The 25,614-nt window shown below is 38.6% G+C and overlaps 1 protein-coding gene across 1 annotated transcript in view; it reads right to left on the bottom strand.

Moving 5' to 3' along the window:
- The window catches only part of TUNAR (TCL1 upstream neural differentiation-associated RNA), a 150,845-nt gene that overhangs the window by 59,059 nt on the left and 66,172 nt on the right, over positions 1 to 25,614 (bottom strand). The window contains exon 2 of the mRNA XM_056493907.1: positions 1,747 to 1,865. The gene's annotated coding sequence lies outside the window, so the exon portion shown is untranslated. The remainder of the gene's footprint in view (positions 1 to 1,746; positions 1,866 to 25,614) is intronic.

The raw sequence follows: 25,614 nt of genomic DNA, 5'->3' as shown, positions 1-25,614 counted from the left end.
TTGAATTATTCTTAACCTGAATAAAGATGCAGATAAATCCATTTCATTTTACCATTTGAATAGAAGAAATTTGCCTAAAATTTTAAAGTCCCAAAATTCTGACAGTGATGTAGAACTCGTATAACACACATGGAGAACCTACAGCAATGGAAAAATCTAGGAGAGAAGAAAGTGACATAAGAAGACAGACAATCAAGAGAAATTTGATGTTTCTCTTGAATCCTATTTGTCCTTGATCACATCAGTAATAACCTGTTACTGTGCACAAACTCCATATCCCAAATCTATCTAGAAAATGATAACAAAACCAAGGAAAATTCAGCTTTCAGGAGCAGGCATAGTTTAATCACCTATTTTCCACCAAGTGTTCTGTGCCCAATTGCCCCAACAAAGGAGTAACTAGAATAAAACCAGGGAAGTCCATGAAAATAGATGTTTGAGGTTAATAACTCTTGTGACCCTATCCAGGGCTGGCACTAGGAAACTCTATCATCCCATAACAAGAAATACAGTCCAAAAAGATTGATTTAGAATTTTAAGTCTGCCTTCTCATGAGAGCAGGACTGTTCTCAAAATACCCCAAGCAGTAGTTTCTAGTTTAGTTTTAAATACACAAGGCAATGGCTTTGCTCTTCCTCGTCTTGAAATCTATTCAAGTTTGGAATTCAGCATCCAGTCCTCAGTGGCTTTTGCAGTTCTCCACTTTCAGTTGCTATATATTCAGCAGAAAACTGCAATTTACATTAGGTGGCTCTATATGAGGGTGCTCAATCAGTGAAAATGTTTTCTGCATATAGGGGCTATATGGCAGCCTCAATAGCTGCCAGACATTAGGATGGAAAAGGCCTTGGTCTTTTACATCACAGCCTGTTCACCTGTTCTTTTATCCTATCACTCCCACAGAGAGAGCACCCCAGGAACATCTCCAGCCAGACTGTTCCTCCTTGCTGTCAAGGTCACTTACAGACATTAGTAGATATTCATCTATCCTTAGCCTGTAAACTGAAAGACAGTTCACTTTCTTGGTACATCCTCATCTAATAATGTTTCTTTCTGAATTGCCTCCAGTTCACTGCACTGTTAATTAACTTTTATGCACTACCAGAGATGAATGCATCTCAGCAGTGACTTAAGTGATTTCTCTACAGCTTGTGTTTCAGTCTCCATTCATAAAGCACTTCAACCTATATTAGTCAAAATTGTCGCCTCCTTGTAATACTTTGCATTTCCATAGTATCTCCCATTGTAAAGTAAAAAAGGGCAGAACAACAGAGGAAGTAAAAATTTAAATGCCAATATTTTTCTTTGCCTGAAATACTCAACTTGGTCCAGGATAAAACCATTCTCTGAGTGTTTGTCAGCTCTATACTTTCTACATATCTTTTGCATTATTTAATAACAGTATCTGAGCCTTGCCTTAAATACTAATATAATAGGACCTTAGTTGTTTAGCAATATTGTTTTAAGATGAAGTTTCATACCAAAAAACCCAACCCAAACCATGTAAGCACTATAAAATATGTCACTGTAGCAAGGATTTCCTTTACAGCCTGCACACAGCACACAGCTTTTCCTGCACATTTTAAGGACATATCTAGCACAAGCACTTTCAATTTTATCACCTAATTACTAGAGAGACAATTTGCAAGAATAAACAGTTCATACACTGTCTGAACCTCTTAGCATTACAATGACCATGGATATAAAATTATTTAGTTACATAATAGCAGAACGTGTCTGACTTACACAAATGTTGATTCATTTAGAGTTTAAAGCTGAGGTTTCCCAAATTGGTGGACTGTAGATTTCTGTCAGTGGTCTGCAGCTGAATGTTTATTGCTGTCAGGGTACACAGTATTCCTTCCCTATGGATAGTGGGGAGAGAAGAGATTAATAACAAACAAACTGACCAAGAAAAAATACTTCAGTTTATCAACAGCAGTAAAACATTTTTTGCTAAAGACTGTAGCCCTACAATTTCTGTTAATAACTTTTGCATTTTATCATGATTTGTCAAACAGATTGTTTATACTGAAATTTTCTTTTTCAGACTTTTTTCTATTCCAATTTTTTCTTTTCCAATCCATCCATTTTCGAGAAAAAGACTACAAGAGATGTTATTTATAGGATATTTTCAACAGGCAAAACACCATGAACTCAAAACAGGTAAAAAAAAAAAGTGTTAGCTGGCTGATGTTATTGATGATGGCTAAAATGCAGAAGGTAAATGTACAAGAAATTTATTCACGAAAAGGGAGCAAAACAATTACAACTTAATATTTTGGGACAAAATCAGGAAAGACAAAACCATCTGATGCTCAAAGATTTTACAAAGGGGATTCAACAAGTGCATGAGCCTGCAAAAGGATGACCAGTGAAAAAAAAATTGGGTGTGCTGAAGGGAAGAACTAGCAGTGAAAAGGTTAAATGCCTTTTTTGGGTTTGTCTTCACAGGCAAAACCTGCTCCTGGACCTGTGTGTTTCTGCAAAGAAGAGGGACAACCATCAGCAGGAGAGCAGCATCCAGAGCTGCCACAGCCTGGACGTGCTCAGAGTAAGGGGCTCCTTTGGGTGCCCACAGTGTCCAACATGACAGCTTTTTGTTGGTTTGTTTGTTTGGTTTTTTAACCAGTGATGGCTAAAATCAAGTTCAGAATACATTCAAGAGTATTTGTTTATTAAAATATAAAAACTTTCCACTGCCACAACGTGGAGGCTCAATTGCTCAGCAATCACAACCAATTCCAAACTTTCTCAGGTCTAATGAAACCACTGCTTTAACTGTATTAGTTACCCAAGTAATACAGCTTGCACTGCAGGATATAAAAGATTCATGTCAGTAGAGATTTAAGCTCAGAAAAGTAGAACAATACTAAATGGTTAGTGAACTGCATTGGAATATTCCTTAAAGCAATTTCTCTTTTTCTATGTCTGTGTTACACTGTATTTTATTTCAACCAAGCCAAGTAGAAACTTCAAATACTTAAACAAGTTAGGGGTTTACTGCTACCTCAAAATTCAAGAAAAACTTGTGGTCATCCACATTTGTTTCATGAGAAACTGCTTTCAGAAAAGCAAGAAATAGTGAGACTTGCTGGTTAGCCCTAAGCTTATAAGCAATAATGAAAAAGAATAACTCTAATGAAAGCAGCAGATTAAGTAGGAAGAACCTTTCCAGAAGTGTAATTTTGGATGCTGAAATACACTGGAGTGAGAAGCAACCTGCATGGAAGACACACTGCAGTTCTTTCCAAAGCTGTGTTTTGGTTTTCACCTAGTGAGACAACAGTGAACAATGGAACAATGGAAACAATAATTATATTGGTATCCTCTATTTCTGGTCTTTTAATAGTATTTCTTCTCAAATATGCAATTCCACAGCTGCATTCTCTGAATATTTTAAGCCTGATTATAAAGTTCCTGCAACCTGTTTTATACAGTTTGTGCCAGGCAACAACCCAAAAGAACAAAAACAAGCTAATACTTGGAGAGGTGCTGTGAGCTTACCTCACATGCCCCATAGCCACATGTACCTAACAGAATTCACAGTGCCATCTATGAAATCTAATGCTTGGGAAAATACAAAACAATTGATTTAGTCACCAGTCTTTTGTCTGAGTTCACCACAAATTTTCAATTTCCTCCAGTTACCTTAATGTCCACAGGAAAAAAAAACCAAACTTGTATTCAAGTGACCCCTTTCATTTTTTAGGCTCAGATTGTGCAGCTTTGTCTTACATGCAGTGGGATCAGGTAGGTCAAACCTGGCAAAACTGGGGGTTTCTGCCAGATCTGATGGACAATATCGTTCATTTCAGAGCAAACAATCTGTCTTCTCTTAGCCTGTGGATTTCCTTTCATTGTCTATCATTTTGGTTTTCACACCTATCACACTTATCCATGTATATTTTCACCCAAGCATACTTGCATGGGCTACTAGCACATCCTGCTTCAACCTCACTCTTTTTTTATCCCTATTCCATATTGTCAGCAGCTGCCTGTTGGGACTACTGCTCCCACTGTAACTCCAAACCTGTTCTGGTTTCAAAAATCCAGCATGTTCCTATGCTAGCTTATGCTGCCACAGGGATTTATGCAGCCCCACATCAAATCATGTCAGGGAATCAATGCAGATGAAAGTTTAACAAGCAGAAAAGCAGTGAGCCTCTTTCTTCAACAGTTCTGGATTATATCATCTTCAGGTACTTATATTACTGTGGGATCAGCATTAAGAGCTCTAACTTCAGGAATTCTGACCAGACATGAAGTATGAACAGCTAATGCTCTAAATATCCCTTAACATACCAATCTTGTTAGAGATCACAGTGTCTGAGCAGGAGAGCTTAATCTCCACAGCTTCAGCTTATCTGCATGCAGTCTAATTTTTTTTCCAGGACATGTCTGGGAAGCATCACAGCATGTTATGTCAGAGATATCAACATCTTCTCTGTCTGCACCCTCTCCAGTGGGGAGTGTGATGTATCCAAGACTTGGGATCCCTGGTTCAGCTTAACCTGAAACACCTGAGGAGCTTCTCCCATGGGTTCTCTTTCTTATGCATCCCTGATGCTCTGTTTTCCTTCTGACAGAGGCAATTTTTAAATGTTGTTGAGACAGACAAGAATCACAGGCCATTTTATTTTTGATACTGGTGTGGATGGACAGAAGAGAGACATATATTTTGTTTCTTCTCTAGACTTCATTTCTGTTCTTTAGCAGTTTAGTCTCCTAGTTTAAACAGATAGGTAGGCAATTTGCACCTGAATGATGTGTTGTCTCAGGAAAAACATGATCATCACCCCTCTAAGTATTCTGCTCATGTGTAGTGATTCATACCAGTCCTTATACTTTGGAAGGTTTGCAGTTTGAAGTGGTAATTAACAGATATAGACCATTTCCATATGTCTTCCTCTAAAGGTTACTGCAACAACATTTCCTGAATATTCTTTAACAATTTAATGGCAGCCTGGCAGTGGTATCATGACAAATAAATTTAAGTGACATATAGGTTGCAGTGGCAGAATACAAAGTAAAATAAAGCAATGTACTTCTTATAGAGATGTGACATGAAAAACATTGACCTGTGGTCCCAAGTAATTTTCATAAGACAAAAAGCTTTCATGGTAATAAAAACAAATCAGTCAATGTTCTGAAAGACTAATATAATAAACCATTGGGGAAGCTATTCAGCTGTGTTAACTCCATTTAACAAAAGAGGAGTCATTATTATTCAGACTTTGTACTTAAAGTTTGGTGATAACTTTAGCTGCATTATGCCAAAGTAGCCTTCTTGATTAATGGGAGATACCTCCAGAATTGGCAGAATTGTTGAGTCTTGAAACATGGAAACATATCCTACCTTGCTGGTCATATTGAACAAAACCAGTTTGACATTAGGAACACAGAACTGGGCTTAAATGATGAGAGAGAATATTAATTGCAGAGGAGCTAAAGATAGTGCATGAAATATTGCCATGTCCAAGAATTTATATACTGACAAGTATCTAGAACATGAGGAGGATGGAAAGAGGGGTCAGGAGTGCAAGTATTTTTTATGGGAAGGAGAAAAAGAAAGGAAAAGGAAAAAAAGTACTTTCAGTCCATGAATCCCAAAATTGATTCTCAACAAATGGATATTAAACTGCTTTTCAAGAGAAGAAGATTGTGCTTTATAATTGTCAAGTTGAAGAAGTTGTAATTGCTCTAGCCACTAAGAAAGGGAGAAATTAAGTGAATTACAAGAAATTTGGGGTACAGGTAGAAAAGAATCACAGGTTATGATTATAAACTGTGCTTTCTAACCATGAGTTCATCCTTACACACACACTCAACAGACATAATTTCTTGAGAAGCTGAAATGTTGTAATGATTCTTTTCTTTATGAGCCTCACTCATTTGCAAGAGTCTTTGCAGTTCTGGTTTATAAATGAAATAGTATTTGGAAATATCAAGCTACCAAATAACTAGCTGGAGGTCCTTCAAAATACCAAGAAGATCTCCTTTTTATCCACTCTTTTCCTTATCCTGCAGTGAATTTTGAAGCCTTTACACACTTAGCAAACCAGTTTGGTCTTTGTCTATACCACAGGCACCTCCATCTAAACCAAGTCAGGGTTTTTTTCCAATTTCATAAGTTCCACTCATTTATGGCAAACACAGACTGCCAGTGGGGCTCTGTGAAATAAACCACAAAAAGTTGTGAACTCTTTATTTGGAAGGGATAAATAGACATGCAGAGCACAATGGAAAGGCAAAAAAAAAAAAGACAAATGAAAGGAATGAGTTGTACAGGCAGAGCTGAAAAAGGCATAACAGATAAAGATATGCAACATCTCTACATGGTTAACAAAGTATAAGGTAGTCAGTCTATGACTGAAAGGGCTGCAAGAAACAGGAGTGTTGGAAAGTTGTTCAGAAGACATGTTCCTGCTGATGCAACATGAATGGCTAATTATGATGAATATAATAGTGAGAGATTCCTCTTGAATTCAGGTACCACACAAACAAATTGGTAGACATCTTAAGATATTAAATTATAGGGGTAGACAATTAAACAGATCTGAGAAAAAAAAACTTAGACAATACCCCTGTTATTTGATCTGTGTTTAAAACTAGATTGTGAATAAGTCTTCCAAGACTTCCAAGAACAGTAGCAGGTGCCACATTAAAATATATCATAGTAAGGAAATAAAGAACTTCACCCTCACAGAAGAAAATCACTCAAATATTCTGGACTGCAGGGAAAAATCCAGCCTCAGCAAAGATGAAAAACTACTATCCATCTTTAACCAAGTGTAATATTTAATAGTGACTGCTCTTTAAAATCTGAATGGTTTTTCAAGGGGAAATTTTAAATACTCTGCTATTTTTTCATGTTAGACATCTTCAAAAAATAAACTTTCATTGCAAAACTGAATTTACATAACGTAGATAACAACTGTAGTTTCAATTCCTTAGCAAGAATGAATATAAAAAAGCACTGTCTGATTGTAAAAGAAGATTGTTTTAGGAACTAGTTACTCATTTATTAAAGCATTTTATATACCTATATCAATTACTAGCACTTGGATACAATTAGGAGATCCTTTACTTGTTTATGGACATTATTCAATTTTTCAAGAAAAAGGCATGTCATTTACAAGCTTATGATAAATTAACTTTCAAAGGCATTCTTTAGACTTACAAAAATGTCATCCTTATTTTCAAGCCTCAACTTTTGCCGCCAATATGAAATTAAAGCAAAACACAAAAAAACCCCAAACCCAAACATTCCAATATGATATTTTGTCCAACCTTTATAAGAGGCTAGTTGAATGGGTTTTTTCTCTTGCCATCACCCTTGGATCATCTCCTTGTTACAAATTTGAACATGAACAGAGAACAGAGAAGAGCAGTGCAGCATCTGTCATTCCTCTGCCTACGTCCCATGCTGTGCTTTTCACATAAGTTCAGCAGAGAAGTTCCCACTAAGAAAGAGAGAATTCAATGTTGTGTCTCTTTGAGGCTGATTGGCTGAGTTGCTCAGAATTATGGCAGCCTGTGTAAACCCCTGAGGGCTGGTTCTTGTGGTTTCTCTTGCTAAAGGAAAGAGGTGGTGTGTCTCCTTCCCAAAGGTCGCTCATCCTGCTCCCCCTGCAGAAGCAAAACCAGCAGCCTGGCTCTCCAAAGCTCATTAACTCACTGTGCATCTTCTCCCATATCCTTTCTGCTAGCTCCTTCTTCCCCATAACATAAGTTAGTCCAAGCTCAATCTTTTGAGTGGAAAATCAGGTTTTTTACAGTGCAAATAAACCTTGAATCAGCTTAATTTAGAAACATTACTCTGTGCCTTTCTCCAAAGAGAACACAGGAGGTGTGTGACCAGACACACTCTTTCTCTACTCTCCAAAATGAAAAACAAATACATAGAAGGGTGAAATAGATCTCCTTTATCAGCACTGCCATAGCAACTTAGGGAATCTGTACCAACAACCAGAATGTTGACTAACAGTGAATCACTTTGCTCTAGAAGAAATTATTCTCTCTTGATACCACCTGAATTTGCCTTGATTGGAAGGAGAGGAAAAAACGTCTCATGAAGTCAGATAATCAGAAATAAACTTAACAAGATAAAGCAGATGAATATTTGTCTTGCCATTTTATTGATTTAGCTTTTAACTTCTGCATGAAGACTTCTGCAAAACCTCAGAAAATTCAGCCAAGGATGGTAATGGTTGTTGACCCAATCAAAGGAGCAAAAGGATTGTAATGCATTGAAGAATTTCAAATCCCCAATCTCCTAGATGATTTGTAGATGGGGAGAGCAGCAGTGGGACATCCTCTCCCCAGGCAGTAGCTCCTAGAAGGTGGATCACAGTTCCATGGCCCCAGTCACAGTCATTCTGCAGAGATTACTTCCACTGCTTTTCCAAAAAACACTTCTCCAGAAAAACATTCTTCTTTGCCATAACATAAGCCTTTGTAAGAGCAAAATTACCCCCAGTCACAGCACAGGCCCTCTGCACCTTTGCAACAGGAAAGAAGAAGCCACTGCCATAATTAATATATTTACCTAATGTAGTATGTCCCAACTTTACTTTTTCCACCTCAATATTCTTCATGACCAGGACAAAGCAATAGCTCCTTCTGCCATATAACTTCTTCAGCCCAGCCTACTTTATGCCCAAATTCAAAAGATACTATTTAACTTTTTCCAGTTCAAACACCATGAAAACTTTAAACAAACAAGCAACCCTTTTCCAAATCAATCTTAGCTATTCTTCTGAATAATTTGACCTAATACCAGTCTGACTGATTCCCAGACCAGAGTGTCTGTGACACTGAGATGTTTTGAACTGCCCTCATTACAGAGGGGATAACTGTTTACAGGATATTATGTATATATGCAGCTTTTCTCTTTTAGTCTTAGCTCTGTGAACAGGGCTAGCCCTAAGGCAAAGCCTAAGGCAGAAAGTGAAATACATTTTTTAAAGGCTGTTTGTTAATTGAGCCCTAAACTGCTTTCCTGTTCCTTGCCAGTTTTATCCTAACATAAGAACAAATCAATGTTAAGGCAGTCTGCCAGATGCTGGCCAACTCAGACAGCTTTGTGTGTCCTCCCTCTTCCTTGGCAGCTGAAATCTCTCAGTACTATTCAAATTTTGCTCAGCATCTAGCAGCACCCTGCATATGAATATTTTAATTATATGCTGCTATGCAGAGAGAAAACAACCAGCTATGCACAGGCAAGTCAACTTAGAACTTGTAAGCTCTGACAGCAATGGATTTATAATTTCAGCCTGTTTATTATGCTTTGGGCATCTTTCTATGAAATGTTGGATTTGAGGGCTAGGTGCCAGCTAGGTGCCTTGTTTGAAAAAGAAAAGTGCACTTGTTACCCTCCTTCAGTCAGTGCAGAAACTGATGAGAAAATGAAGGAGTTTCTCAGACCCCATGTCTGAAATTCCCTATTTTTCTGAAGGCCATTGGACTGATGAAGGATGATCAGCAGCTTTCAAGAAAGAAGGACTGCATTTGGCAGCAAGAGGAGGAGGAGGGCAGAGAAGTGATTGAGTGTCAGCCAGGCTCTGGTTTGATCAGGCCTGGATCAGATGTACTGGACTGGCATGGAGACCCAACTCCTGCCATGGTGAGGCTGCACAAAAACAGTGTCTGATGGGGCTGGAGCCATTCTAAAATCATCAACTACCAGGCACCCCATTCTTGCATTTCACTTCCCCTTTAGGGCTCTGTGATTCACACTCTAGGGATTTGGACAACCAGGAGATGAAAGATGAAGAGCCAGGAGTAAAACAGCAGGGAGGTGCTTTGTTGAACAGCCAAAACTTAAAGGGATAAAGGTGAGACAAGCAGTTATGGGAGTCCACCTGGAGATTTGAGCTGCAGTAGGATACAGGGGCTGGTGAAGCTCATAGGACATATGAAATGTGAAATGTGAAAATGGATTGAGGTGACCCTGAAAGAGACATCCCTGAACTGTTGTCAAATGGCCTCTAAGAAAGACCTGTCCAAATACCTGCACTGAAAAGAAAGAAATTCAGTAATCCAAGAGGAAATAGCCTAAAAGAAGTTTTCTGTGTTTTTTTTCCTGAGTCTCACTCTGCAGAACTAATTTTTTAACATCCTCCATCTCTTTACCAGTGTATCAACCAACCAGGCAAAGCTGGAAAATAAGCCTGTTTGGAACAACAAACATCAAGGTAATTTAGGAGCAGAGAGAGGACTGCTTGGCTAGTTTTCCTTGTCTTGATTTTTTAACTTAACAGTGAAAGGGAGGGAAAGTTTCTTGACAACAAAAATAAAAACATTAGTGCTTTTCAGAGCCATCACCATCTCATGAAAAGGGCAAGGCCAGAGTGCAGGTAAAAGCTGTGAGACACCTCAAAAGATAATGAATCTGACACTTGCATGATGTTTCCAGTTTAATGCTGAACTTCTACTTCCCTGCTAGACTGAAAGGTTCATCAGCCACCAGATGCTTTTAAGAGCTTGGAGGAATGAAAAGAAATATTATTTTTCCTGTCTAGATGGTCTACTTTAAACTGTCTACAATCACACTTTTTTTTTTCCTGTTAAAAGCCACTGTACTTTGCTTTTAAAAACTTCAGGATTGCCAGGAAAAAAAAAAAAAAAGAATCAAAATTCAGTATAATCCTGCAGTCCTAATCTTCTTTTCATCAAAAAGCTTCTGTATCTCCCAAAAGCTTTGATGAACCTGAAGAGAGGCAAAGGTTGAGACAGAGACCAAGTGAATCTCAAGCACTTAGTGAAGTTTTGTTCTCACACCAAATAAATTGTGAGAGAATTGCACTGAAGTTTGTAGTAAGTTTGATGCTTGTTCATGTTCCTAAATCAAAGAAAATTCCAGAATGTTTGGTCACAGACTTCATGGGGCCATTAGTTTTACTAGATCTTAATGCATGCACATGGTCTCTATAAAAATAGCTACCAAGACTGAATGAATTTCCACATTTGACATAAATGTGTTCAAAAGCAAAAAAGACCTAAGTAGCCTAAAATTGTGCTTAGGGGAGGATCAGATTAGATAATAGATGTATTTTTTTTGCCACTGAGAGGGCTTAGGCATTGAAATTAGTTGCCCAGGGAGGTGGTGGAGTCAGGGTCCCTGGAAGTGCTCAAAGAGGCATCTGGATGTGGCACTTGTGGTCAGGGGTGGCTATGGTGGTGTTGGGTCAACAGCTGGGCAGGATAGTTTTAAAGCTCTCTTTAAACATTGATGATTCTGTGATTTAAAGAGGTGTGGTTTTGAAGTTATAATAGAAATAGTTGGCCCTGACATGAGTATATGGCTGAATTCATTCCAAGGATTCTCTTTTCAAGATGTCAGTGTTAAGCCCCTTGAGCAAATTATCACTTTTATCCTCACTTTATGGCCATTAGTTAAACCCTTATATTTATCAGCTCTAGTAATCAAAAATCATCAAGTACAGTCAGAGACAAGCAGACTTAATCTGGGGATTCAGAAGTGTTTGCAACCCTTGCCAAGAAAGGCCTCTCCCTCCTGATTTAGCATTAAGTTGCAAAATAAACAATTCTGCTAAATTGTATTTCTCAACTTAAGTACCACAAACAAAACCCAAGTAAATGAGTGTTTATTAGAATAAGCTTTACAAATAATGACTTCCCCCCAACAGACAATCCATGGATATATATAGATATATCCATGATATATCTATAGATTGCTCTCTGTGACAGACTATAATCTCCACAATAATGTATTTTGTTACATGGAGATTGTTGATGGGTGATGACATGGATTTACATTGGAAAGGACTTGAAAATTAAAACTGTGATGTACATATCCATTTTCCAACAAGTCCAAATTGTAAAGATTGAATTAGGCCCATGAGTTATTTTGGTTTTGTTTGAGGAGGTTTTTGGCAGAACTATCTGCATACAGAAGTTTCATTTTCTTGAAAATTGGCCTAGACCTGGAGAAAAGTAACCTAAAGCTGTGTAGCAATAGGCATGCAGGGCTGGAATCCCTCTATCAGCATGCATATCCTTAATTTTTTTGACTATACAGTCAGCATCTTCCAGTGTTTGAAGGGAAGCTTAATCAAGTCTCCTCTTTGCTACAACTTGTCAACAACTAGTCTATTTCTTTACATTTGATGTTTATTTTGTAAATGTTATGGGTTTCCAAGACATCCAGCATCTTGCAATGTATCACTGCATTTTTCCATTAAGAATGCTGGAAAATAAAACTGCCAGCTCAAATGTGCTTTAGAGTCAAATTAACTGGTCACATCTCAGTGATCAATATCAAGGTCAATTAAGTGTGAGTTCACTAGATCCAAGGAACAAGTCCTGAAACCCAGAACATTCAGAATACACATGAACAGCAGATGTGGAGAAGCAAAAAAAAAAAAAAGAAAGAATTACATGAATATCAGTTTCTCTGTGATTATAGTATGCTCAGAGTTTACAAGGGCGAAACTGTTCCAAACACAAACAATATGAGAACGAACTTCAGAAAAGTGGAATAGGCAAAACACATAAAAATCTTCCCAAAAAGGTGATCTAACTCCAACTGACCTAGTGTGATTCATTCTCTTCACTGAGCCCTTTTAGAAAAGCAAAATAGAAGACATGCATGCTTCCAGACTGATCCTTACAAAAAGGTCAGTAACAAAACATAACTCATTTTCTGCCTACCTCAATAGGACAACTGATAACAATTGAGTATAATTTCTGCAAATTTTTAAGGAGGAAGCCTCTGTTACCTCCTTCAATGGCTTTTAGATGTGGGAGACCTTGAAATCTAGAGAGATATTTATCTTATATGGATATCACTGACATGCATGCTTCTCTCTAGAAGTGTATCTTGAGCTAGTTACCTGGAGCTCTCTAGAGGAAAGAAATATGCATTTTTAGGCAGGATTAATACAACTTAATTTGCACATTTGCTTTACAATACAATAAGACTTTGCTCAAGACAGTCCTGTTCCCTATTGTCTATAAAGGGAATCTCAATGATTCACTCAGAAGCTGAAGTTTACACTAGAGATCTCGAAGATCAGATATGCCAAGGCTTACCCCTAGGGTCTATAGAAAAGCATGCAAACTTGTCTGGTATAGAATAAAGTGAAATCCTTGCCAGAGGAGATGTCAGGAGTGTGTCAGAAAAAGAACAATGAAGTTTTCTGTTTGATGTCTGCAATCAAGGTGACATCTGGCTCACGTTGTGCAATTTGCCTGTTTGACCTGAAGAACACAAATCTACTTCTTGCAAAGACCAGGTATTTGCCTGTAAGGCATAAATCTGAAAAATAATTTTTTGGAAGGCTGAGAAGGGCAAATCTAACTTTCCAGACAAGTCACAACCTCTAAATAATCCCTTAAGGTGGTCATGACAGGGACAGAACAGTCTATTTCCATTATTTGGTCATGTAAATGATAAGTGCCAAGATTTTTTGAAAGAACAAAGCAATGTCCTGGCTCATAAGTATATGAAACATATTAAGATGGTGTCATCAACACTGAAAGGATAGATTTCACAATGTCCCTGCACTTACTACTGGAGCTCCCCTTTCTGTATTTCAATTTGGATATCCATGCCTCCCCAGGAAAGCCACTATGAATCACTCTCTGCAAGCCATTCACTTCACCAGGTATGTTCTGTGAGCCCTGAGACCTTTTGTGGACATAGCCCAAACACCCATCTGTGGCTTGCCCCATTCCTCCAGTGAGTTTTGGAAATAAGATGTCAATAGATTTTTCAAAATTGCATCTTTATACATATTATGAGATTCAGAATTTCTATCAGTAGGTAAACAAAGAAATTGTTACAATCACATTTTTATTCCCATGCTCTTTACTCCCATACATTACATTTAAATATTCCCTCAAGTACATTATCAAAAACACAATAAAACCTTAGCCAATGAAAATGATGAGTGATGAGAGAAAAGTGCCCTGGCAGATGTCTAATAGAACAAAGTCACTCAACAGGAAGTACCTGGTACCATTTAGTATCAATATCTCTCAAGCTCATTAATTTTTTTTCAGATTTCAATATCCAGAAGTCATCAATTCCATTTTTTTTCCAGTTAATAAAATTTTTCTTCCTATTGTCCACAATTATTGACAAGACTATTATCTAAATGAGTATTAGCTCTTTCTTAATTAGCAGGCAATTCAGCTGTGACTTGCACACAAAACCTTGTCTATTTTAATAAATGGTTACATTGCTTTACCAGTGCTAAGCAATTAATTAACTCAGAAACCGCATTTGGTTTTTTATGCATTTTCCTGGCATTTGTATTGTGCCCTAACCCATGCCACTGTCACACTGACTAAGAGTTTTATTCCCAATCTAGATTGTTTATGAAATATTAAAAAAAAATAGTCAGTCATTGGCTTGGAACAGGAATTCTTCTTTGACACCTAATTTTCCTCCTCTTCAAGAGCAACCAGCTGACATCTATGTGCCTAAGATGAGTCCAGTTACCTGCTCACGTGTCTAGAAACCTGTACAACTCAAAAAAATATTTTGCTTTCAGATCATTCCCCCCTGATTTCCAATGCTTGTTTAGTATGTATAAACAAGGCCTGGGACCTCAGACCTGATTCCTTACAGTCACTCACAGCAGTGAATATAATGCAGGTCTAAACCTTCACAGAAGCTGCCCATGATATTTGTCAACTTCAACAGGGCTGTACTAACACCAGATTCAAACCCTGCTTGTGGTATTTTACATTCACTTTGCCATAGCATGCACGATTACACAAGCTGCAGGGCAGAAAAGTGAATAATTCAGCCCTCTTTCCTCCTCCACCCACGCCTTTTATTTGTATGTAAAGCACCTTCTCTATTCCCAGAGATATATAGCTAGGTAACATAAGCAAACTAATGAGCTATAGCCTTGGGGCGTGTCAGTTCTATGTGCCTTAAAAGTGCCTACCTCTCCAAACACAGAATTGCTATTCAAATATTGTTCCTGGTTTTGTTAACTAATAATAAAATCACATGAAAATGTAGCACCGTGTCACCCACTGTTTACAAGCTCCATACAAGATGAATAGGCAGCTTGAGCAGGAAGCCTGCACACTCTGTCCTGCCTATTAAGGTTTTTAAGATCAGTTTTTTATCATGCATCTCAGGAAATGTTGGTCTTATCAATGAGCACTGTGCATAGGCTGTCACAACATATTGCAGTCTCTCTCATGTGGGGTTGTTTTGACTTATCAATTCAAGTAGAAGAATGCGAGTAATTTATATGAGCATTTGGCATTAGAGTATTGAATGCATTCTGGTTTTAATTAGGAGGAACAAAAATTGGTTGCAACAAGATCTAAATGCCTGCTGCAGCTCAAAGGGTTCTCACATTAGAAGTGGCACATTGCAACTGATTCTGATTCATGGCTGTCTACTCTCCAGTGGATGCTTCAGATATTTCATCTGTGAGCTTCTTTTTTTTCACTGTGGCCCATCTTTCTCCTCCCTACATCCATATACATTCTGTTGGCCTTGAGGCTTGTTCTGTATCATTCTGCTCTCTGATTCTAAGGAAATTCACACACTCTAAAAGGTGCAGAATGCTTACCAAACTCTGAGCATCAAATAGTTTTGCCTAGGGTGAAGGATTTAACATGGGATGTACCCATGCCAGCATTGTCCCAGCAGTAAGGGCTGTCTGTCTTGTAATGGCAACTGCTCTGTCTTAATCAATGTCACACAACAAATCAGCAACAAGCCTTCAAGGAGTGTGTTTCCACTAGGCATTTAAGGGGCAAAACCCATAAAACACAGCTTATACACAGATTCAAAGGCATGCCCGTGATAGTCATCAATTTTTGGATAACAATTCTGAGTTAGGCGATTTAGTGAGATATTTAAAGTTACACAGCAAGAGAACTGGAAATAGAGTGCAAGCATTCAACCCCTAGCACGGTGTTTGCTACTTAACAATCTTGTCTTACACCCAGAACCTGACTGGAACAGCAGCAGGATGTCTTATACCCAGAACCTGACTGGAACAGTGACAGGATGCAATTTCAGTACATAGACTGAGTTTTGCTATATTCCATGTTCCCTTTTACTTATAAAAAAATTTCTGAGAAATCTAGCTCAGGGAAAAAAAAAAAAAAATTAAAAAAAACAATGGGGCTAGATCTTCAGAGGGGATAAACCACCTGAGCTCTGAGTTCCATTAGAAACAGTAACTAGCTTGGTCTTCAGCATAAGTAAAAGATCATTATTAAATTTTTCTGTCAAGCACATAAATATAATTTAGATCCTTTCTAGAATGCTCTCTTTTAGTAGGATGACAAGCAGTCTGTGTAGATAAAGTCTTTCACTAAACTCTCAGTTTATTAGTTAACATATTTATCTGACTGTTAAAAGGTTGATCAATATTTTTTTGTCACTTAACCATGCTATTTTTATTCATCTGTTAAATACTGTTTCAATGATAATTTATTTTCAGAATCACAGCATATTTTGATTTGGAAGGGACTCACAAGGATCATCCAAGTCCAACTCCTGGTCCTGGTTCTATTTTACACACAGAAAAAACACTTTTAGTGGTTTCCACTATTCAGTGGTTCTAAAGCTTTTCTAGAAGATTGATCTACCACACTTCCTGAATGGGTAGGTTTATAAAGTGAATAACCTTAGAAATGTGATGGCACTCCCCACCAAGCCTCACTAAAGCTCTGGTATTATCTTGCAGGCACATGTGTGCCTTAACCCCACAGCCACCACTCAAAGGCAGTGCTGCTGAAATAATGAAAGCTGCGGAGTTTCATCAAAATGTAAATTCCACGGCAAAGGACTGCTGTGATAAATGACACGAGGCAAAGAGGACAGTGTGCTTGGGAGCAGGGAAAGGCACCTCAATTCTTTGATTTGTAGCTGTTATCAGTGCCCAAGGAGCAGGGCAGGGCTTCCTTAGGGCTGCTCTTGGGATGGACTAACAGAGACCAAGAAATCACTCGCCCACCCCAAGCTGGAGAGGCACCGTGGGTTCAGATTAGCACCTTCATCTCTTGCACCTGCATATCAATAAACATTTCTCTCAATTCTCAGACACGACGTGAAGCCTCTCTTGGTTTCTGCAGCGCTCACACCGCTGTTTTAAGCCCTGTTTTAAGCCCTGTTGTAAGCCCTGTTTTAAGCCCTGTTTTTGGCTGCTGCTGTGGAGGTGGCCAAGAGAGGGCACCCAGCTCCCCCTGCGTGTGCCCTGAGCAGCCAGAATCCCAAAAGCTGCAGGAGAAGGGAATTTCTGGCCTGGCTGCACAGCTGTCCCTCAAGAACTGGGTGCCATCCACTTTCTCCACAAAGACCTGTTTTTATTTAAAAGGGAGATGTGTCAGAAATAGCCCTGCTGGATTTCATGCCCCAGGTGCTCGGGAAGCAAGCGTGTGTGCTGGCACTGAGGCTGACAGGACAGGACAGGTTTATTTGCTTGCCCTTCTTGATATAGTAAGTGGCATTTGATAAATCGTTGTCAGACCACTGAAATCTAATAACATGGATCACTACAAGATGATTACAGCCCTTGAACATTACTGGCACTGTATGAGTGAATAACAACCTTGCCGTTTTTGACAAGGGGATATGTAATCCTCAGGGTACTCAGGGACAAGGTGTGATTTCCAAAACTTGGTCAGGAAAGGCACTAAAATTATACCATCATTGGCTGAGAAGCCTTCCCTGTGGATTTGTGACTATGATAAATAAAATCACTCTTTTAATCAACCCTTTCCAATATAATTTATGAATGCTCTGTCCAAAACAGCGTATCATAACAATATGGAAGAAGGTTGGTGTAGAGACACATTGATGCATACATACATACTAAAATACAGATAGTGCCAGCACAAGGATAAGATAAAAGCAAACTGACATAAATCAAATCATCTTAAGGGCATTTTAAAAATACAGTTTCTTAACACAATGTACGTGCCAAAGTATTCCACTGATTTTACATCACGTCAGGTAATAGCTAGCAATGCTTTCAGTTGCCCAGGAAAGCTAGTAAGCAATGAGTAGAAACACAATTCACCATGCTTGATAGGTGAGCTAGCAAGGCAGTAACACCTCTGAGAAAATGTCAGGAGTGATATGTGCTCACTCTTTCTGTCTTGAGCCAGACCTGCTTTCAAAGGCAAACTGACACTATAATTACAAGATTTTTCTATTGACATCAGCCAGAAATTATCAAGCACAGTCCAGCACAAGGCAGGTAAGATTGACCAATAAATATACATTCCCTCATATTTTGCACTGCAATAAAAGGATCTTAGACTAGTTTTCACACCTCAAAAACCTTTTCATGTATTGCAAAGAATAGAAGACATACACATACACAGATATCTCCTTCAAAAGAAGCATACTGAAAATAGCTACGAAATCCAATTTAAAATCCTGTTATTTTTAAATAATCTTCATAGCAGAAGTAATGTAACCACAACACATTTAAGACCTGGAATAACCACTAATCTTTACAAGTTCAAGTGCAGAAATTCGTGATGCAAAAACTCAGCTGGGAGGGTTAGGCTTTGCCTGAAGCAATACCTGCCAGTAGTCCCAGTGAAAACAGAGCATACTCAGTGAAATGCTATTAGGGAGAATGACAGGGGGAGAAGAAAAGCTTGAACTTTAAAACATCCAGCTTAAAATTCTCATCGTGCCTTTCACAGATAGCCCTGACTGCTGCCCCAATTTCCCACCACATGTGCCAGCACCCTTGTTAGCAATGCCACTTCTCTTTCCCAAGGTTGAAGACTTGCCTGAGTTTTTGCTCCCATCCAACATCACCCACCCTGAATCCTCACAGCACTGCCCCTGGACCAGCCTCAGCACAAGCTGCTCGAATTGGGCTCAGGTCACAGCACCAGGTCCCAGTCAGTGCTCTGCCCAGGACACTGCTTGGCTCTCCTGTCATGCCCACACAGGCTGTCCAAATTACCAGCTCTGCCACTGTTAACACAAAAAAAGCCCATGACTGCAACAAGGGAAACATCACTTTGACCCATTCTTTGACCCATAGCATCCTCAAGAGAAAATTAATCCTTTTTTTTCAGAGGATTTTACCTTAAAGATCTGCTTCTTTAAATTCTAGGTGTGAAATGAGAAAACCCACAGTGTTCTCTGAAGTTTAATTTGAAGAGTATAAGGGGAAAGGAGAACTTGAAAAACATTCCTCCACAGTGTAGCCCAGTTCAGCACAGCCCTGGAACATTTTATTCAGGGACTAAACTAAAGAAGCTGATTTCTTGCCCAGGGAAAAAACAAAACTGAAGAGTTTCTGGAGATAAGCAAGGAACAACAACAACAACATCAAAAATTTTAAAGCCCTTTTGGTTTGAGTCATAGATGAAGTACTTTTGATAACAAAGAGGGATGTGTGGGGTGTGTGTCCTGATCCCTTATCACAGCCAGCCTTGGCTGGTAGCTGATGGGAGCCCTACTCCTCCAGCTGCTTTGTGACAGCCTCAGGCTGTCCCAGGGTCACCCATGCACAGATAGCTGTGCCACAGCAAGTCAGACACTGTATGGATCACAGCAAGATAGAACCCTTCAACAGTGCTCTGAATCTCAAAGGAAAATCTCTCTTCCATTCAACAGACGCTGGGAAACAGCAGGGGAAGTGTGAGCTTCATGTTTTTAGTCTAGCTCAGCAAGGCTCAGCAGAAAGGGCAAGAACCTGATTTGTGAACAGACTACCTAATTTCACTCTTATAATAATATAATAATTCTCCATTTTTGTTTGACCCAGACAGTTACTTCAGCTTAAAAAAGAGACAGAGAGAGATCTCAGGGTTGTTAAATTTTATACCCATGTCAAGCAAGCTGTAGTTTCTTGTTTTCCTTACATCTTTTACTAGTTCTTGAAAGCACTATAAAAAATAGGGTCATACATGTGGAAGGAGGCAATATGCCATGAACAGGATGGAGTAGTTCTTATGCACAGTAGTGCTGTTTATGCTGTTTTTTGTTTGCACTGAACAATGCACAAGGACCTCTTATATCTCAGTGAGTCAGAGCACACAAGTGTTGCCTGCCTGTTCTATCACTTCACTTTTCCTTTGTTTCCCATTAAATCTCATGCTTCTGGAGGTAAAGCCATGGTACAGAAATCCAAACAAGGTTCAGCCCACCCCAGCAACACATCTGGGGTTGCACATGATCTCAGCTGCAGTCTCTGGGTCTGCATTCTTCACATTTCCCCAGAAAAAAGTACTTTTCTCTTAAAGTATATTAACCATGTAGGTCATGACCAGTTATTATAACCAGGACCAGTTACTATTTCTCTAAGTTTGCCTGTAGTTTAAGCATCAGCATCTAGGCTGTGTGAATTATGACATGAGTTTCCTCAGAGAATAGGGGTCCATGTACTGCACTGATCTCAACTCCACTTCTAAGATCCCTTAACCAGTATCTGTGTCCTTTTGCACAGTTGCATAAGCAGGTCTGAGACATGCCATACAAGTTAAATGAGGAGGTTTCCATTCACAAATCTGACTTTGGCACAGAAATTGTGTTTCAGTGTTCAAGCAGGCTGTTCCATTTGTCCACAGCTTTTTTCAGAAGCTTTTGCATCTGTTTTGCAGAATAATTCATTAAATGTGATGCTAAGAAGCAAACAGGGAAGAAAAGAAACAAACTAAAAAATTTAAAACATGATGGACATATTAGTTTTCAACACAATGCTTTAGCTTGTGCTGTGAAATCGAAATTCTGCCATGGAGATGTGGTAGTACCAGCCACAGACACAGCAAGCATGTTCTCTAAGTCTATTAAAATGTCATGAAAGCCAGACATATTTAAAGAAGCTTTTAACATACTAGCTGCTATACATTGCAGGCAACATTTGTAAAATATTAACTGCTTTATTGCTAATTTTGTTTTGAGTCATATATTGTTTAATTAGGATTTTACTCAGGAGCAGATGGTTGTCTTCATTAAATCATAACATATTCTACCCAAATAGAAGCAGCTGGTTTTTTGAATACAGGATAATTTATTTCCTACATGCCAGAAACCACTCTGAAGGGAATCCAGACTGTAATCATTCAGTTTGTTTTCATTGGAGCTTATTTACAATAAACTTTGAAAGTTTTTAGAAAACAGAAGTCAAGTGCAGGTGACATTTGTCAGCAATAGCAATTTTATTTTATTGATCTTGGTACTAAATCTATATTTACAGAAGTACTTCCAGATGTGTATTAATGACAGTCATAGAATGTTGTGTGCTGTATAAAGAAATTGGTACAAGAAAAAAGCAGGCAAAGAGTTTTCAAAATGTATTGAAAAACAGGCAAAGGACAAGAAAAAAAGTTGGGTTTTGTTTTCCCATTTGATGATGCAAAACAGAAAAAGAAATTTGGATGATAAGAAACATCATCAGAGCCCCAAAGACTCTCTCTGCCAGCCAGAATTAATCTCTTACAATTTCACTGAATTGAGATGCAAATGCCACATGCACTAAAATGCTTTGTAATTCTTTTCAGTGCATTTAACAAAAAGTTTTTCTTAGGAAGGATTTTTCTTAAATTACTGGATTCCAGTCTTCTCTTTACAAAGCAGAGCGAGTTAAGATCCCAGATTATTGCACTTGTTGCTTCACTTCTGCACTGATATGCAGAATCATCAAACAGCTCAATTGTACAGGTAAGGATCAAAAGCTCCTGCTCTCCTATGCTGACAGATTTCTGATAGGTGCAGTCATAGAACTTCTGATCTCTCTGTACATCTAAAATTTCATATGTTCCTCATTGCCTCTGGAATTACTGAGGGAGAGCATGACTCTAGATGATAAATTCCAAAAATATGCTGTTTAAATGTGGGTTGACAATTAGGCAGTTATCTTGCATTCTTTGTCAATTATTACTCCTTTTGGATCCTTTTTCATCCTTCTCTCTTTTCCCTGCCTGCACTGCTCAGCTTTTCTGCACCCTATTTCACATCTCATGATTTTTTTCCCCCCTTCTTTTTTGACTGAGTCTTCTTTGACCTTTTTGTCTGAGTTCAAATAAATTCTTCTACATGCCATTTAATGTTAAGTTATATATTATAAAGACAGAAACTACTCAGTAAACATCTATGCAGGCATTGTGCATGTATATGTGTGTGCATTAAATGTAAAAATTAGAAGGTCACAGAACTTGTAAATATCCTATACAACTCTTGTTAAGAGAGCAATGGAAGTCTGGTTTTACTAATGACAAATTCCATTTAGATTCCACATTCCTTCTTTAGATTTGAAAAGAAAGTAACAGCAGATAAACTCTATCATAATTTGTCTAATTTTCCAGAAATATAACTACCTCAGTATGAATGACCATTTTTATGTAGATGAAGCCAGGGCATCTATACAAAGACCATGTCAAAAAAATATATTACTGTGATTCCATGCAGAGACAACCTCTGAAACTAGAAGAGGCATATCAGGATATATTTATCATCAAAAGTTTTCCCCATAGTACCCACTACTGAGTTGCCTTAGCATGCTAGTATTTTCTATTTTTGACTCAAATTCAGTTTAGACAGAAAATATTGTTTCAGCTCATGTTCTTGTTTGCAAATTGCCTAATCCAAAAGCTGGAAATTCAGTGACTGACTTATCAGTCAACATTCAGGAAAGGGTTTTCCAAAGAATTAGATTTTCTTTTGGAAACAAATTTGATTTAGAAAAAGTTATAGGACAGGAAAGCCTATTAATCTAAATTAAAGGACAGTAATTATTTTGAGAAAAAAGGAGTGTAGTTCTCAGAACATTGTATGACCATGCTAGAAGTTCACTGAGCCTTTCATCACTTTGTCACTGATTCTATTATTGTGTGTGCTTTACCACTCCTTTTCTACCAAAATGTGAGAACAACATTTTCCATACTTGTGTACAAAGCAGGTTTCTACACCATGCCTTGGATGGAAGGGAACAGCACAGAGAGACCATGGCAGCTCGTTTTGCTATGGATGGGAATAACTGTAAGAAGACTGAGGCCAGAGGATTAAGAGGAGAAGAGAAACACTTCTGGAAAAGGAGACACACTGAGTATTCAGCAAATGAGCAAGCATCTGTTACACCCTCCTGGTTGTCTGCACCAGGTCTCTGCATGAGCCTTCCCACCTAGTAAGCAAATCATACTTTCCTCCATTCCTGCCTAAACAGCAGAATTGTCTTTCTCTACCTTGCTTTTAAAACAGTTCTGAAAGGAAAGTATTACCTCAGGGAAGGTACCAAGCTCAGGAAATTTCTGTTCCCAAGATGACAGTTTTATATATTTACAAACAACTTAAAAGCAGAGGGCTGTTCTTTGCAACTGTAACCATAGGAACAGAGACCAGCACCTGCATTAATAGAGGACTGGGATTCCACTCTGCATAAATTACCTCAGCCAAAAAATGCTTACCTACTGAGGATGTGCAATTAAAGAAACATTATTCCAGTATCTCTTTACATCAGGGATGTGGGGCAATCTCTTGCTGTCAGGGACAGAACCATAACCTCACAAACTTGTGGCTGTCAAAGCCCCCAGATTTGTTCAGCTTAACAGGGAAGCCACCTCCCAGCTGTTCTTCCCATTTTGTTTTCACTTGTCTTTCTCTTTTTTATGCTTTTCATCTATTACAGCCATATTCTTCACACTCCCCTTTCCTGCACTTTTCCTGCTTCTCTGCAATGCTGAGGAGAAACCAACATTCAGGTCACTGATGGGGAGGGGTCTTTTAGGGTGACTTCCCTACTCACTGTTGCTGCTGCTCATGTGCACCATCCTCTAACAAAGGATGATGCAGTGTGCATATCCTGACATATATCCCCTGTACTTCAGGGTTTTCCATCTCTGCTACTGGCTCAGACACCAGACTGCCAGTTTTCATACCTAATAGTGAAACAGCACCACATGGGCTCTATTAATGAAAAATATGCACTATGTGGTATCTGCAGCACACAGAACAAGAGTTTGCTCACTGGAAAAAGTGGTTATTTTGAATTACTTTTTTTAATGGAAGATGGATGTGAAAATAAATAAGCCCCACTGACTTCCTTCAGAGATAAATTTTCTTGTACTTCATAGTAATATAGATGTAACTGCATTTTTGAATGCATCTGGCAAACACAGATAGAGTGATAGTAAAACTGACATGCTGAAGTAGCAGTGATATGCTAAATTTGACATCTTACTCTCACTAATGCATCAGGACACCAGAACCAATCATTCATAAAGTCTCCTTTGAGATTTGTGGAGATCATGTTGAAGCAAGAGTCAATGATTGTTGTTTTACATCTATTGGAATGTAAAGCCAAAAATAATCTAAGCATGCAAATACAAAGAATCTATTAAGCAAATTGTGTTGCAGTGTTAGGCCAAAAAAAGCAAAAAACTATTTAAAATATAATTAATACAATCCTATTCCAAATAGTCAGAACATTCACAAAACATTCATCTTTTGAGCTATTTTTCATATAGCTTAATATAGTTTCCAGTTATTGGTCAAGAAATTATTGGTTGATATAACTCCTTGTATTTTACATTTCATCTTAGTTCTTACTGCTGGAAAGTTAGAGAGGGGTAGAGAGAAATGCTGCTAAACAGCATCTACTTTCTCTAATAAAAAAGGTTCAGTCTTCAGGCCCAGGTCTCTGCCTGATAAACTTGCTGCAGTTATATTAATTTACTCCAGGACTTTCTTTTGAGGTGAACCAACTACTTCCATCCAAGACAAAACTGGAGCATAATTTGGAGACTATTTCACTCTAGGGACTGGTTGCTTCAGGCAGGAGGAGCAGGACTGTGCCCAGCTGGAGTCCTTCATCCTGAAGAGTCATTCAGTCATTTCCCACCAGGCTTCGAATTCCCTGTACTTTCCTGCCACCTCCAAGGGCAGGCAACACACACTTTGGTCTTAAAACTACAGGAACATGCCTCTGGCACACTGTGACACTCCTTGGAGTATTTGAGGAGCTGCAGAAAAATTACCTCCAACACCCTCCTTTCCATCTTCCCTCCAAAAAAAAAAGACATTTTGGAACAACAAGGAACATAAAGAAAACTGCTGTGGAAGGATCTGCAGCTATTCATAGTGAACATACAGCATCAGGTGCCGTTCACCCCCAACACCTCCTCTCTAGCTGTCAAATAGGCATGTGAAAAGATATTTTTAAGTGTGTGTACACATCACTGGGAACAGCAGGGGGATGCAGACTGTGTGCATTATCCTTGCACAGTGCTCAGCACCAGAGAGGCTCAGCTCTCCCACGGTTTCTGAAAGATGCCTTCATTACCCATTCTTCAAGTCTCACAACAGTAGCAACAGACCCACTGCACAGCAGATGCCCATTCTCTCTGTATCATGGGCAAATTCTTCTCCCCATATTGAACAAATGGCACACTTATAAAAGCTGTTCTTTGACACAGAAGCTTCAGACCTTGTGCTTTCGTAGTGGCTCTTGACTTTTTTTTTTTCTGAGAAATGGTAATTATCTAGTTACCATTGGTTACCTTATATTCTTGGGGTATGACAGTTCTTGGAAAGGAATGGTTCTAGTCTCTCCCACACGCTCTTGATCCAGATTTAATATAGATTCATAGAATGTTATGGGTTAGAAGGGACCTCAAAGGTCATCCAACCTCCCCTGC

This window comes from Oenanthe melanoleuca, chromosome 5 (assembly GCF_029582105.1).
Source record: "Oenanthe melanoleuca isolate GR-GAL-2019-014 chromosome 5, OMel1.0, whole genome shotgun sequence".
NCBI lineage: Eukaryota > Metazoa > Chordata > Aves > Passeriformes > Muscicapidae > Oenanthe > Oenanthe melanoleuca.
Note: the sequence above shows the minus strand (reverse complement) of the source record. Positions and strands in the feature narration are given on the sequence as shown.